This window comes from Ochotona princeps, chromosome 4 (assembly GCF_030435755.1).
Source record: "Ochotona princeps isolate mOchPri1 chromosome 4, mOchPri1.hap1, whole genome shotgun sequence".
Taxonomy (NCBI): Eukaryota; Metazoa; Chordata; class Mammalia; order Lagomorpha; family Ochotonidae; genus Ochotona; species Ochotona princeps.
The window spans coordinates 48,684,963-48,698,580 of record NC_080835.1 but is presented as its reverse complement, the minus strand read 5'-3'; the positions used below and the strand labels follow the sequence as shown (position 1 = coordinate 48,698,580).

The 13,618-nt window shown below is 44.8% G+C and overlaps 1 protein-coding gene and 1 long non-coding RNA gene across 8 annotated transcripts in view; one reads left to right on the top strand and one right to left on the bottom strand.

Moving 5' to 3' along the window:
- Nucleotides 1–13,618, top strand: part of PPFIBP2 (PPFIA binding protein 2) — a 164,003-nt gene that overhangs the window by 66,177 nt on the left and 84,208 nt on the right. The gene's annotated exons all lie outside the window — the stretch shown is intronic.
- On the bottom strand, nucleotides 5,046–12,982 carry LOC131480200 (uncharacterized). The gene is made up of 3 exons (XR_009245326.1): nucleotides 12,867–12,982; nucleotides 8,899–9,091; nucleotides 5,046–5,091 (listed from the first exon to the last, which is right to left on the bottom strand). It is a non-coding gene; the product is annotated as an uncharacterized LOC131480200 (long non-coding RNA).

The window sequence follows — 13,618 nt, the reverse complement described above, 5'->3', positions numbered from 1 at the left end:
AAACAAAGAAGGGTAAATCTGAAAGACACCTCCCCCAACCCAACAGACACATAACCATCTCTTCTTCAGTAATATGAATTGCTTACTGGCTTGTAATCCCTGCCTGGAGTTTCTACCCTCAATTGAACTCCATTTCCCCTTGTTTCTTGCCACAAATAGAGCTAGTTTACTTGTTTCATTTCTTCATTTGCGCTCCTATTCCTTGCCCTAGGACTATGCTCTGTCCCTAGAGTAGGCTTGCTGAGTTTTCCTCTCCTGCTCTCTTTAGCTCAGGCCCATAAACCTGTTTGGCATTACGGGAAGTAGATGAATAAGCAGAGCTATAACCATGGTGTGCTTTGGTGACGTTATCTGTTTCTCTGTGAAGACAAGCAGATCAAGCTTAAGATACTAGTCATATCTGGGAATGGGTAAGGTGGGGGACTAACCCATGGAGGAGGTGATCTGGGAAACCAGAGAAAGGAAATGTGTGATTGCCTAAACTGAGTTTGTGGATGAAGATTGGGATTCAGACTGATTCAAAACTGGAAAGAGTAAATAGAGGTGGGAGGGCAGGAACAGGAGCATTCAGGTGGGAGGGAGGGCTGATGCTAAAGACCTTTCATAAGGAGGCCTTGTCATTTTTGATTAGACAGGCTATGTTCCAGATGTTCCACCCTACTTTCTGTTCTGGTGGCTTCTGTCAAGAATGTCTCATCGCCCTGCTGCCTATGAACACTGAGCAATACTTCATCATATCCATTATACATGTTATTTAATATTTTCATTAGATGGGTGTCTGTCTGCTGTTCTGTGTAATATGCCTATGCCAGCATGGTGTGTAGAATAAGATGTCTGTTTACACAAACTGGATGATTGTGGATAGAATCCAGGTTATAAACTAGCTCACCTTAGTATGGGTGAACATCCTGCATTATCCAGGTGTGCCAAACCTAATCATAAGGGTCCTTGTAAGAGCCTCCAGTAATATTTCCTGGGACCTCTTATTCTCGCCCTCTCAGTTCTGCTCAGGAACTTATCAAGAGATTGAAGAAGTGTCTTTTCAAGCAAAAACCCTAATTAACTGTAGTATGGCAAACACATATCTGTCTCTCACTGTATTTTGCTATGGCGATGTGCCTTAATTTCCATGGCCGTTTGTTAATGTCGACAGATTGCTTTTAATCTTTTGCTAGTATCTGGCATTGTTGCAGTGAAAATTTTATCTAGAACTGTTTTTCTTTAGTACAGAGTCCAAATAGAATGTTTTTTTTTTGTTTTGTTTTGTTTTTCCCAAGCATCCCATGGCAACAAATAGAGTTTTAACTAAAATACAGGATTTCCAGTTAAATATGATTTTAGATAAACTACAAATTTTTTTCAAAGATTTATTGATTTATTTGAAAGAATAACAGAAAGAGATATCTTCCATCCACTCATCACTCTCCAGATGGCCACAGTGACCAAGGCTAAGCTAGGCAAAAGCCAGGAGCTTCATCAGGTCTTCCACATGAGTGACAGGGGCCCTGGTACTTGGAGTATCTTGTGCTGCCTTCCTTAGGCTACCAACAAGGAGCTGGATAGGAATTGGGGCTGCTGGGACATGAACTGATGCCCATATGTGATATTGGCATTATAAGCAGTGGCCTCACTCACTCTGTAATGCCCTGTCCCCATTACTGGCTTTACAGAAGGACAGAGACCTGACATAGTGCAGTTGCTGTATCCTAAAGTGTGATAAGCCTTTACTGTGTTACAATGCAGCAGGAAAACCTACTGCTTTCCCAGCCATTAGCAGGGAACTGGATCAGAAGTAGAACAGTTGGACATGAACCAGCTTCCAGATCACAGGCAGCAGCTTAACCCCTGGCACCGTGGTGCATAGTGCATGCCTCCTACACACTGTGCTGAGTCTGGCAACTCTAATCCCAAAGTGTTAATATCTCTAAGGCTTTTGTCAGATTTTCCGCTTCTCAGAGAGATTTTATTCATTTACATTTTGGTTGGCAGAGTGCGAGGTAAGTCTGTCACACTCATCCTGATAACAACAGTCATCAAAATGTAAAAATAGTGTTACTAATTTCATAGGACAAACTGTTTTCTTTTTGTGCCTGCATTTCTTTTTTAATCAGAAGGCTAAATAAATCTGTTTTTGTTTCTTAGTATTCCTCTCTATGGTCTCTAAACTTTTAATATCATACTTTGTCTTGTACAAAGTAACTTTCCATATTTTCTTGTTCACATGTACAGTGTTTTCCTAATATAAGATATTAAAATATACGAACATGGAAGATTTTTAAAGGATAGGTAAATAATTATTCCAGTATTTTCTTCTGCCATAGCCCAAGAGATTATCTCTGATCCCCTTATGTGGCCTACCCTACCCCACACTAGTCTGTTCAGATCCTGGGTTCTTTTCTCTATTAGGGTTTCAGGTGTTTTTTTGTTTGTTTTTTTTAAATTTTAACTAATTTTTTTCTTACATAAAATGAGCACATTTCAAATATTTCTAATACAGATTTAGGAGGATAATTTCTTACATATTTGAATGACCCTACATAGTCCTTTGATATTTTTGTGGCATGCATTTTTCTCACTTTGTTTTAGAAAGCTGTTTATGTCGCTTTTTGAAGCATAGAATTTTCAGACTGGGATTAATTCTATCGGTCTTTCCTGTTTCAGTTTTCCCTTTTAGTCCTGCAAAAGCCAAGCTCAGCTCAAACCACTATTCATCAGTATCTTCCTCCAGTAGACTATGGTTTATTTTTGTCATACAGTTAATGCTAATTCATCAACAATATTTCTAGTGTGTTGTGTGAAAAGATCAAATTTTGAAACAGTCTTTGCAAAATTTTAAACTATTTTTGAGCCAAAGGCAGCCAATATGGTTTCTAGAAAACAGCTTGTGTTTAGATTTGTAAGCCTGTTTAGATCTGCAGATCTGTTATATGGGTTATTTACAATGACTTGAGGATGGTTTCCTTTTGGGAGAGGACTTCCCTGATAATTACCACATTCATAAATCTTTTAGAGTAATTATGGCCATCAGCAACCTATGAATGGTGCACTTTTAGGGGGTCAGAAGTTCATATAAACATTCCAAGATAGGAAAGCTAATGTTAAGGTTTTGATTCTTAGCAGAAATGTCTTGTCTGTATTTTAGGTTTTCTAGACCTGAAGTTATTTTCTGCTGTGGCTGTGTATGCATTTAATACAAGGTCTTATCTTGGGAAACAATTCAGAGCAGTGAGAAAACTAAGCTAGTATTTCATATTGTTACTTTCAGTTAGAAATTCAGGCTACTCAGACTTTGGTCTATGGCCCAGGAACTTTGGTAGCACATGGTATCCTGTGAAAAAATGCAGAATGTAAATCCCCATCCCATACCTCTGGATAATTCATATGCACATTATTGAAGTTTAAGAACTGCTTTGAATCTCAGTGACTCACTTGGACTTTTTTTTTTTTTTTAAATCTTGTAGGTTAGGATTCAGTTTGGAAATAGTGAGGTAGCTTGAGGGATTGGTCAGAATTGTCCAACTCTTTCACGATTTCTGTGCCCCTCTTACATGTCTGTTGCATTTTTCTCTGCAGACACACTGACCTATGTCTCAGAGTTAATCCCTCGTTACACTGCCTGTATGGTCCAGCTCTGCCTCTGACATCTCTACCAATTAAATACCTTCTCCAAAAAAGTAGTATAAACAGGAGGAAGTTTACACATCACTACAAGATGTCCACAGGCTGGGTGGTCCCAGGATTAAATTAATGGCTCTGGCTGACCTTAAGGTCTCTGGTTCTTCCCGTCTTTCTGCCCCACCATCCTTAGAAATCAGCTTTTACTTAGGGAATTCCCTACAATTGCAAGATGGCTACTGGAGCTCCAAGCAACATGTTTCAACACAGACACAACTATGCAATTTTGTCTAGAGGTGGGGAGTAGTATCTTTATTATATCTTTTTTTTTTAAAAGGCTTCTTTATTTTTATTTGTTAGATTTTACAAAGGAGCAAGGGGGGGGGAGCAGGGGAAGAGAGAGAGAGAGAGAGAGAGAGAGAGAGAGAGAGAGAGAGAGAGAGAGAGGTCTTTCACCTGCTGGTTTAATCCCCAGATGTCCACAGTGGCCAGAGATGAGCTGATCTGAAGCTGGGAGCCAGGAGCTTTTTCCAGGCTTCCCATGTGAGTGCAGTGCCCAAGGACCTGAGGCATCCTCCCCTGCTTTCCTAGGCCACAAGCAGGGAGCTGGTCGGAAGTAAGCGGCTAGGACAGGAACTGGCACCCACATGGGCTGCTGACACCACAGGGCAGAAGATTAAGCTGCTGCATCACTGCACTGGCCCATCTTTTTTTTCTTCTGCTTTTTAAATCAAAAGGGGACTCTTCCTCCAAAACTGCCCAGCAGACTTTCATTAGTTCCAGTGACAAACTTTGTTCACAAGTGCATACTCTAGCTGCACAGGAGGTTGGAGAAAACAGATGTTGGCACATTCATTTGCTGTAGCAGGAGAAGGTGCAGGAAAATGAAGGCCCCTTAGGAAGATGGCTAGAGTAGCTACCTCCATAGTGTTTCAGCCTTTTGTTCTTGTTGATTGACCAATTTTGTCCAAATTTCCTCCATTTGTACTAAAAAACAAAACCTCAGATTTTTTTAAAAAAGATTTATTTATTTTTATTTGAAAGGCAGATTTACAAAGAGAAGGAGAGAGAGAGAGAGAAAGATCTTCCAGCCATTATTTTACTCCCCAAAAGGCTGCAGTGACTGGAGCTGAGCCAATCCAAGGTCAGGCGTCAGGATCTTCTTCCACGTCTAGTGGATCTTCCATGTCTAGTGGATCTAGTGGATCCGTGTTTAATTGAGTCTTCTTCCACGTGTAGTGTCTCAAGGTTTTGGGCCATTCTCTGCTGCCTCTCCAGGACAAAAGTAGGGAACTAGATGGGAAGTAGAGCAGCCGGGACACAAACCAGTGCTCATCTGGGTTTGTGGTGCTTGGAGGTATAAGATGAGCCAGTTGAACCATTATGTTGAACCTAACTTCAAATTTCTAAAGGAAACAACTTGATTGGCCTAACTCGTAGTTTTTAAATGAAGTCATCCAGGTTGATGAGAAAATGCTAAGTGCAAAAGAAATCAGATTTAAATATTTTTATTTTATTTACCACAACTATGCATTATCTGCCCTACAAGGATTGGGTCACTTACTCAAAGCCCCATTGATGCGGCCAGTGGGGAAGGATCATGTGGTAGGAAATGTGGTCTCCTGTTGTTCGTCAGGGAATGTGGGCCTTCAGGCTCTAGGTATGGGTGGACCATGAAAAAAATAGGCTGCTAAGGAGGTAGCAGCATGCATGGGAGAGGAGCTGCTGATTAGTAGGACAAACAGAGGACTAGGCCAGGCCCTCTCTGTGTCATCAGTGGAGAGGGCACTCCTGGCCTTAGTACATCAGAGAAGGTAGCTGTGTTTCTGTGTAGTTCAGGTTCCTTCTCTGCTGGTTCCTGGCAAGGCTAAACAGGAACCTGTTGGCCAGGATTCACTATCTGGAAACTATTGTAAACAGGTCAGGCTCATCTAAAGACCCAGAAGAGAGGCTGCTGTTGTGGCACAGTGGTTTAAGTCACTGCTTGGAATGCTCTGCATCCCATATTGGAGTACCAGTTCAACTCCTTGTTGTTCGCTTCCAGAAGGCAGCAGAAGATGGTCCAAATATTTGAATCCTTTCATTCACATGGGAGATCTGAATGGAGTTTTTGGCTCCTTGTTCTGGCTTGGCCCAACCCTAGCAATTGTGGCTATTTTGGGAGTAAACCAGCTGATAGAAGATCTCTTTCTCTAACTGTGTCTTTAAAGTAAGAATTTTTTTTTTTTTAATAATTTAAAGGCTCAATAGAGAAGATTTGCCCAGATTCAGTAGAACTGAGTTCTCAGCACTCTGGAGCCTAAGCAAGCACCCTGCCTGATGGGAATAAGCAAAGTTGTCCCTTGGTATCTACTTAGAATCATGTTAAATTGTTCACAGTTCCTAATAGTAGTAGAAATGCTCTGTAAATAGGTGTAGTATAGTAATATGTAGGGAGTGATTACACTAAATTCTACCTATTCAGGTGAAATTTTTTTCCTGAGTATTTTTTAAAATACTCACTTATTTTTATGTGAAAGGCAGATTTTACAGAGAGAGAAGGAGAGAGAGAGAGACGGTCTTCCATCTGCTGGTTCACTCACAAATGACTGCAATAGCCAGAACTGAGCTGATCCGAATATGGGAGCCAGGAGCTTCTTCTGGGTCTTCACATGGGTGCAGGAGCCCAAGGACTAGGCTCATTGCCCTCTGCTTTCCCAAGCCACAAACAGGGAGCTGGATTGCAGAGGAGTAGCAGGGACATGAATTGGTGTCCATATGGGATGCCAGTGTCATAGGGTGGAGGGTTAGCTTGCTGTGCCACCACACTGGTGCCTCCTGAATATTTTTACTCCATGGTTTGATGAAGTCACAGATGCAGAACCCACAGATACAGACAGAGTAGGAAAAAGTCACCTCCACATCTGGAAGGGTATGTGTTAGGCTGTCTGAGCTGAAGATGCCATCTGGAGTTTAATGAGGCAAAGAACAAAGACTGCATATTCCCTTGGTCTAGGAACAAGCAAGTGCTCCTAGAATGCCTGTGTCCTCCCTGGGAAGTGGCAGGGCAGCTCTTTAAAGGAAGTCTAAGGTTATCTGGATCCCACCCTCCACACAGACATTGGTGAGGCTGTCCTATCTTGTCATGCAGCCACAGTGTTATTCTCAGGAGGTGGGAAGGCGCTCTTTCGTGTAGGCAGTGTGGCCCAACTGAGCATCATTGTTTACAGGTGGTGAAGCTAAGGCTCTGGGTAGGAGCTTGAGGTGACGTTGTTGTGATGGGAATGGAGTCAAGTTCCAGAAAGGAGCAGCCTCCTTCTACCCCGCATCTTGCCTCACCTGTGTTGATTGTAGCCAAGTGCAGTATGACACCCCCAGAAGAGTGCAGCTGTTTCAGGTCAAGAACCTCTGAATTACACCAGAAGTTCCTGAGGACCAGAGAGGTGCTCACCAAAGGCTCCGACATGTTCCCACAGCCAAGAGGGAGCCGGTGTCATTGCAGACTCTAACAGCATTTTGGCTGTGCCATGAGTATGGCTTTCCCACATTCTGGAAGGGTTGGCTCTACTCCTCTACACTTGCTTGGCTTGACTGGGTTTAAGTTAGTTAGGAGGTGAAGGACTAACGCGCAGAGAGGTTAGCAAGCCACATTCCTATGAGCTGTACATGGCCAGAGATGAGCACCTGCTCGGAAGGGATAGATCTAGCCTAGTACTTAGTGTCAAATCTTTGCATGATGCCCAAAAAGACACCAGAGCTATCTGAGTGTCTAGATGGAGCCAGCTAGAGATGCTTTGCTAATAGTCTGGTATATACACCCCATGTCTCCCAAGTGACTTGTCTGGCTGTTTTAATACATTTTGGATATGGGCCAATAGGATCCTTGGTGAAGGTCCAAGGTGGAGTCCAAGAAGGGGCAGGCAAATTCATCAACAGCAGAGTAAGGACAAAATAGGATGTAACTAGATAGGTGGTGGTAGTAGCTCGGTAGACCTCCAGAGATATAGTGGTTGGGGTTCCTTTTTGGAGCCAAGATATATAGAGAAAGCTAAGCCACCCAGCAGGAAACCAAACTTTCCTGTTGCAAGGCTGCAGGTGTTCTGGCCAGTATGGTCAGACAGGTGGAGCAAACCAAGCAGGGTGAGGCAGCCTGAAAGTTAAAAGACCAGGGCATTACCCTGGTTTGTCCACCCACTTGTGAGCTGCTTTGAGGGGACTTCTGCCCTCTGGGACACAGTCTCCCTGTTAGAGATGGCAGCTGAGTTTGCCAGAGTCTGTGAGATCTGGCCAGGTGTTGAAATCTGCAGTGTGCTCCAGGGGCTTTGCACAGAGGCCTCTATGTAGGCACCAGCCTCTGCCTCTCAGTTCAGACTTACTGGTTTCCAGAGTGGAAACAGGTTAGGGAGCCTCTCTAGATGCAGTTGTCCCACATTAGGGCTTAGCTGAGGTTCCTACTTCAAGAGCAATAAAGAGGCCTGTCTCAATGGGCAACTTCCTTTAGGCTTTGCTGGGTGGGAGATGAGGTCCCCATCTAAAATGTGTACTTCTCACATCCATCGTTCAACTCCAGCCCCCTTACTTGCCTTTAACTAAGTCAAGGGACAAAGAGTGAAAGGAGGGGATGTGGCCACCCCACTCCTGCTCCAAACCACCTGTCACAGATGGTGGCTTCTTCAGCTCCAAGCTGCTCTAACAAAGCTCACTGGGTTCCTGCCAGAGTCAGTTCACACTCTTTCATTCTTGCCAAGGAGACAAATCTGTTTACCGCATTGAAAAGCCAGAGGAGTTGGAAATAAAAGGCAGTGGGGAAAATGCTGTTTTATGAATTATAAATTTTTTAAATTTATTTTTCTTGTCATGTGATTGCTTTTTTTTTCTTGTCATGTGATTCATTTATGAACCTCTCATTACTTCACCTAGGGTAGTGGGGAACAAAAAAGTATAAGCCTGTTGAACATTTTAATTTCCAAAAACTGCATGCAGGAGTTTTATAGGAACATCTTTCCTCCTTGTCTTAAAAGAGACAATGAGATGTGGTGCTCATTTTCAAGAAAATGAAAAGAAGAGCCTGAGTGAGTGAGTGTCCAGTGTTTCCTTCCTCCCAGTGCTTTCTTTGCTAGCAAGGCAGAAACCCCGACAGCGCTTTGTCCGTGTGCAGTACTGAGAGAAGCCACTAGGTGGGAGTCAGGGACAAACGCTGGAAAGTAAATCTCAAGTAGTAAAGAAAGGCATTTATAGGAGAAAATAGTTTCATTTTTTAAATTCTTAAAATTAATTTACTTTTTATTGGAAAAGCATATTTACAGAGAGAGGAGAAATGGAGAGAAAAACCTTCGTCTGCTGGTTCCTTCCCCAAATGGCTGTAATGGCCTGAGCAGAGCTCAGAGCGTCTATGAGTCTTCCACGTGAGTGCAGGGTCCTGAGGACTCAGTCATCCTCTGCTGCTTTCCCAGGCCATAAGCAGGGAGTTGGAAGGGAAGTAGAGCAGTCAGGACACCTATATGAGATACCAACATCTGCAGGTGACAGATTAGCCTGTTGAGCCATCACACGGTCCCTCCCCGCCCCTCCTTCCCCCGTTTCACTTTTTCATTTGAGAAAGATGACATAAACACCTGTCTTTGGTGAAGCTGCTGAACAGTGCACCTGTGTCAACTGGGAAAGAGTTCTTTCCATTCTCCTTGGAAACCAAAGGGCAGAATGCAGGCATGGGAGGCCTGTACTGTTTGGAGTTGGGAGAAGAGACAGGGTAGGCTGAGGACTGATTTCTGGTAGGCACAGACCTGACCTCTTCATTGTCCATGGCTAGAAAACCTCTTCAGAGTCCCAAGCGCTGTGTCTTTCCCTGGGTGCCAGCGAGAAGGTGCTGTCCCTGCTAGGAAGTCACTTCCTGGCCCAAGGTATCTGGCAGGCACTGCCCTGTAAAAACTCCCTGTGCCTTGGTGGATTTTCAGGGCAGGTTTCCCTCCCCCCCCCGCCTTTTTTTTAGCAGCACAGATTGAAGGCTCTTCAACTGCAAGTTTAGCAATTTCAATTTTCCTGATTTTGATTTTTTTCCTCCCAAATGTGACCTACTAAACTCTAGTAATCTGGATCCTCTCAGAGCTGACCTGAAGAGACTACTTCAGCCTGTAAGAATCAATATTTATAAATGGCTGAGAATGTGCAAACATTCGTGGAAGAGTAAATAAGTCCTTCCCACTAATTTCCTACTTTAGGCCCAAGGGACCTGATGGGTAATGTTGCCAGGTTAGCGTAACTTGAGGTCTGAGCATGTAGACACTCACTTAACCACACCACCCACAGCCTCTGCCCTTTCATGCCCTCCTATTAGGTGGGCAGGGAGGTGGGCTCTGGAGAGGTCATGCTTTTGGGCAGACTTGTTCAGTACCTACCCCATATTCCAAGGCACACTTGAGAGCAGTTGCCTACCTTTTTACTACTCTAGCAGTAGAACCATTACCTGGGCGCTTGGTAATAGTGCCGAATTTGAATTCCCATTCCCAACCTATTGGATCAGAACCCGCTTTTTGTATTAGAATCCCCTTCAGCCCAGGCAGTTCATTATACATGCCCTGGCTCAGGGTTTGCCAAATTATGGCCTGCCTGTTGTTGGCTACCTGTGTCTTACATGCCATCAGCCACAGATGATTTTTATTTTTTAATTGGGACATCAAAAATACAAAGAAGATGATCTTCCATCCGCTGATTCACTCCCCAAGTGGTTGCAATGGCCACAGTTTAGCCGATCTGAAGCTGGGAGCCAGGAGCTTCTTCTGGGTCTCCCAAATGGGTGCAGGGTCCCAAGGCTTTGGGCTGTCCTCCACTGCTTTCTAGGGCCACAAGTAGGGAGGTGGATGGGAAGTGGAGCTGCTGGGACATGGACCTGGCCCATATGGGATCCAGTGAATACAAGGCGAGGTCTTTAGACATTAGGCTACTGCGCTGGGCCTGATGTTTACCTTTTTAATTATTGGGGGGAAAAAAAAAGAATCTCTTGTGGTGTGAAAAATGTTACAAAATTCCAAATTCCAATGTCAAAAAATAAAATTCTACTGGAATACAGCTACACCTGTACATGTAGCTGTTGCCTCTGGCAGTTTTTGTGCTATAAATAGCAGACTTAGATATGGCAGCGATTACATGATCCTCTGAGCCTGAACTGTTTAACATATGGCCCTGCAGGGGAAAAGCCTGTTGAGCTTTGTTCTAACCCATTTTGGAGGTGTGTTCTCCATGCCTGAGCGCTGTGGCTACCAGGGTGTGAATTTTTGGTCAGGGCTTCATTCACTGGGCTCTTGCCTCTTCTCCCTCTCCTCTCACTAACACAGGCCCATTGGGCAGTACATCTGCTGCAGGACACAGGCCTGTGTCTGACTTAGAGGGAGGTGCACTGGGAGCTGTCACCATGGCCCAGAGGCCAAGGCTCAAAGCTGAGTGGAGCATAGTGTATGTGATAGGTTAGCAGAATGGCATGTGACCTACACGACACAGTCGACGGTTTTGCCTAATAACATGTAGCAGGAAGAAAAGTGCAGGGACTCCTCAGCCATTCCCACAATCACCTAAGATTATGATCAGGTAGGTGACACTCGTGGGTTCTCTTCTAGACCCAGGGTGGAGTGGGGACAGGTCACATCGAGTGCCTCTGTTCAAGCCTGACCACTGTGGCCTCTAGATTGTGTTGGTACTTCCTGGACATGGTCTCAGACTAGTGCCCTTTGCCCTCAGCTGGCCGCTTTTTGTTCTAGATAGTATTCAGTGGAGTCTGGGTACAGATAGGTGAATATTAAAGTCATGTGACTGTACCCTCTTTATGTATCCTTTGTGGTACCTAAGGATATTTCTCTCCAGAGATAGCGCTCTCAGACCCACCCCCACCAACAAGAATAGGGTAATGGAAGCTGAAGCCTACTGTCTCTCCTCCCTGTAATAGCAGAGGCAGTCTTAAACTTTGGGAACAACTGCTTAGCTCAGATATAAACCGAGATTTTTAATTCATGGTAATTTTGGGTCATTTTGACAACCCGATGAAAACTGTTTTCCCAGAAACAGATTAGTACACACAGGTAGCACACTTTGTGTATGTCTTGTCAACATCTGCAGAGATTTCCCCCTGAAGCGCAGTTATGGATCACGGGGCCAGGGCAGCTTTGCAGGTGGGCATGGTGTGGCTGTGAGTTGTTCTCACAGCTCGATGGGCAAGCAAGACTGGTTCCAGGTGCCTCAGAGGGTCCCTGTGGCTCTCAGGTGCCTTGGATTCTCATGTGCACTGGGTCCTGTGTTCCCTCCAGCCTTCTCCCTGCTTGCAGCCATGCGAAGGAATGGTGCTTTGCCCCTAGAACTTTTATTTTGTTATTTTGTGTATTGTTGAGTTGAATTATAATATAAATGTGCTTTGGTGTTTAAAAAAAGGGCTGAAGTAAGAATTTCTACTTGAGGATACCATAAAAATATGTGAAGAATTCCTTTCCACCCTCTGCTTCCCCCTCCATCCTGTGCCTCCACCCTTTGTTCTTCACACAGGAATTGAGCTAAAGAGGTGAAATTGGCCCTTCTTCTCTTGGAATCAAGCATCCTTCCCCCAGGTTACTAGACCTGCAGGGTTCTGTTTTCTCCAAGCAAAATTTTCATGTTTTCACAATGCCAACTAAAATTTGAACTTTATTCGTTCATTAAATAAATGCTTAAGTAACAAGAATTGTGCTAGGCGTGGAAGCTAGAGAAGTGAGTCAGAAACCAGACATACTTGCAGCATCCACATGCTTCAACCATTAGCCATGGATTAACATCAGGGTAAGAGGTACAGCAAGGAGGACAGTGGGAACTCAGGAGGGGGTAGAGAAGGGTCTGTTGGGAAAGCTTACTGCAGGAGCAGTACCTGAGCCACCTGTAGGGCAGGAGGAGGTAGCAGGGCTCAACACAAGCAGCTGTGTCTGCCTCCTACCCTGGCACCACCACACCTCACTCCCTTCTCGTGCCACAACCTAAAGAACACCACTGAACAACTCCAAGGAGAGCAACTTTCTCCTACCCTGCAGAACAGAGACTGTCCTGTCCCTCTCCGTCCAGCCCCCATATCAGCTCTGAACCTGCTTCCCTGGAACTCCAGGTACACCTTTATCACATACCATGTGGTAATTATTTATTTACACAATTCTTAATTCTTTCATTTACCTTAGATGCTGGGCTAACATGTATAGACTGAATGAATTACTTCATTTGATTTTCCCAGGCTTCTAGGCAGGAAAAAAAATAGTAGCAAAACATACCTGCCTTCCCCTTCACCCTTACAGATGTTCTTGTTGTTGGCACATCCTCTCTGTGGTCTGGGTAGGAAAGCCGGCTGGGTGAGTTCTGGTAGGGCCCTGGAAGCAGGCCAGAGGAGAAGAGGTTTTGCAGCCCAGACCCTGGGCAGCTCAGCCTGTTTTTCCCTCCCCTTCTAGCCTCTGAACTGGGTGTGCCTGCAGGAATTTGCTCCTCCTCTCATGCCAGTTGCTGGCCAGAGCTCCCCTTCTGGTGCCTCAGATCACTAGGGTTCCAGAACAGCCCCCTTGGACTGTGCTGCTGCTGGGCAGGGCATTGTGTTGGCCCAATCTCTGCTCCCTGTTCCAGTAGTAAACAGTGACGTCATGCCAAGGGACACATTGACAGTGGCCATTTCAGGTTGTGACTTCCAGGAAATCCCCTGATCGCCCACGCAGTCACAAGATGTACGTCTGCAAGCCATTTACCATAGCAGAGCACAAGGCCTTTGCATGTAACCACAGTTCTTGCTGTACCCACATCAAAGATCACTTTCATAATCAGTTCTTGCCAGGGGCTGCATATTAAGGGCCAGGCCAAGGGGAAAAGCCGTTTTTAGGGGAGCTCTCAGGGTATGGGAGGGTGGTATTTGGTAAGTGTTGGGGAGGAGCACCCTGCAAAATGAGCATGTGACCTGCTACCTAGGAAAACAGACACAGCTCTGTGACCCACCCCCACCCCTTCTGCAGCTCCGTCTTCCCCAGAATTGCCCCGAGTC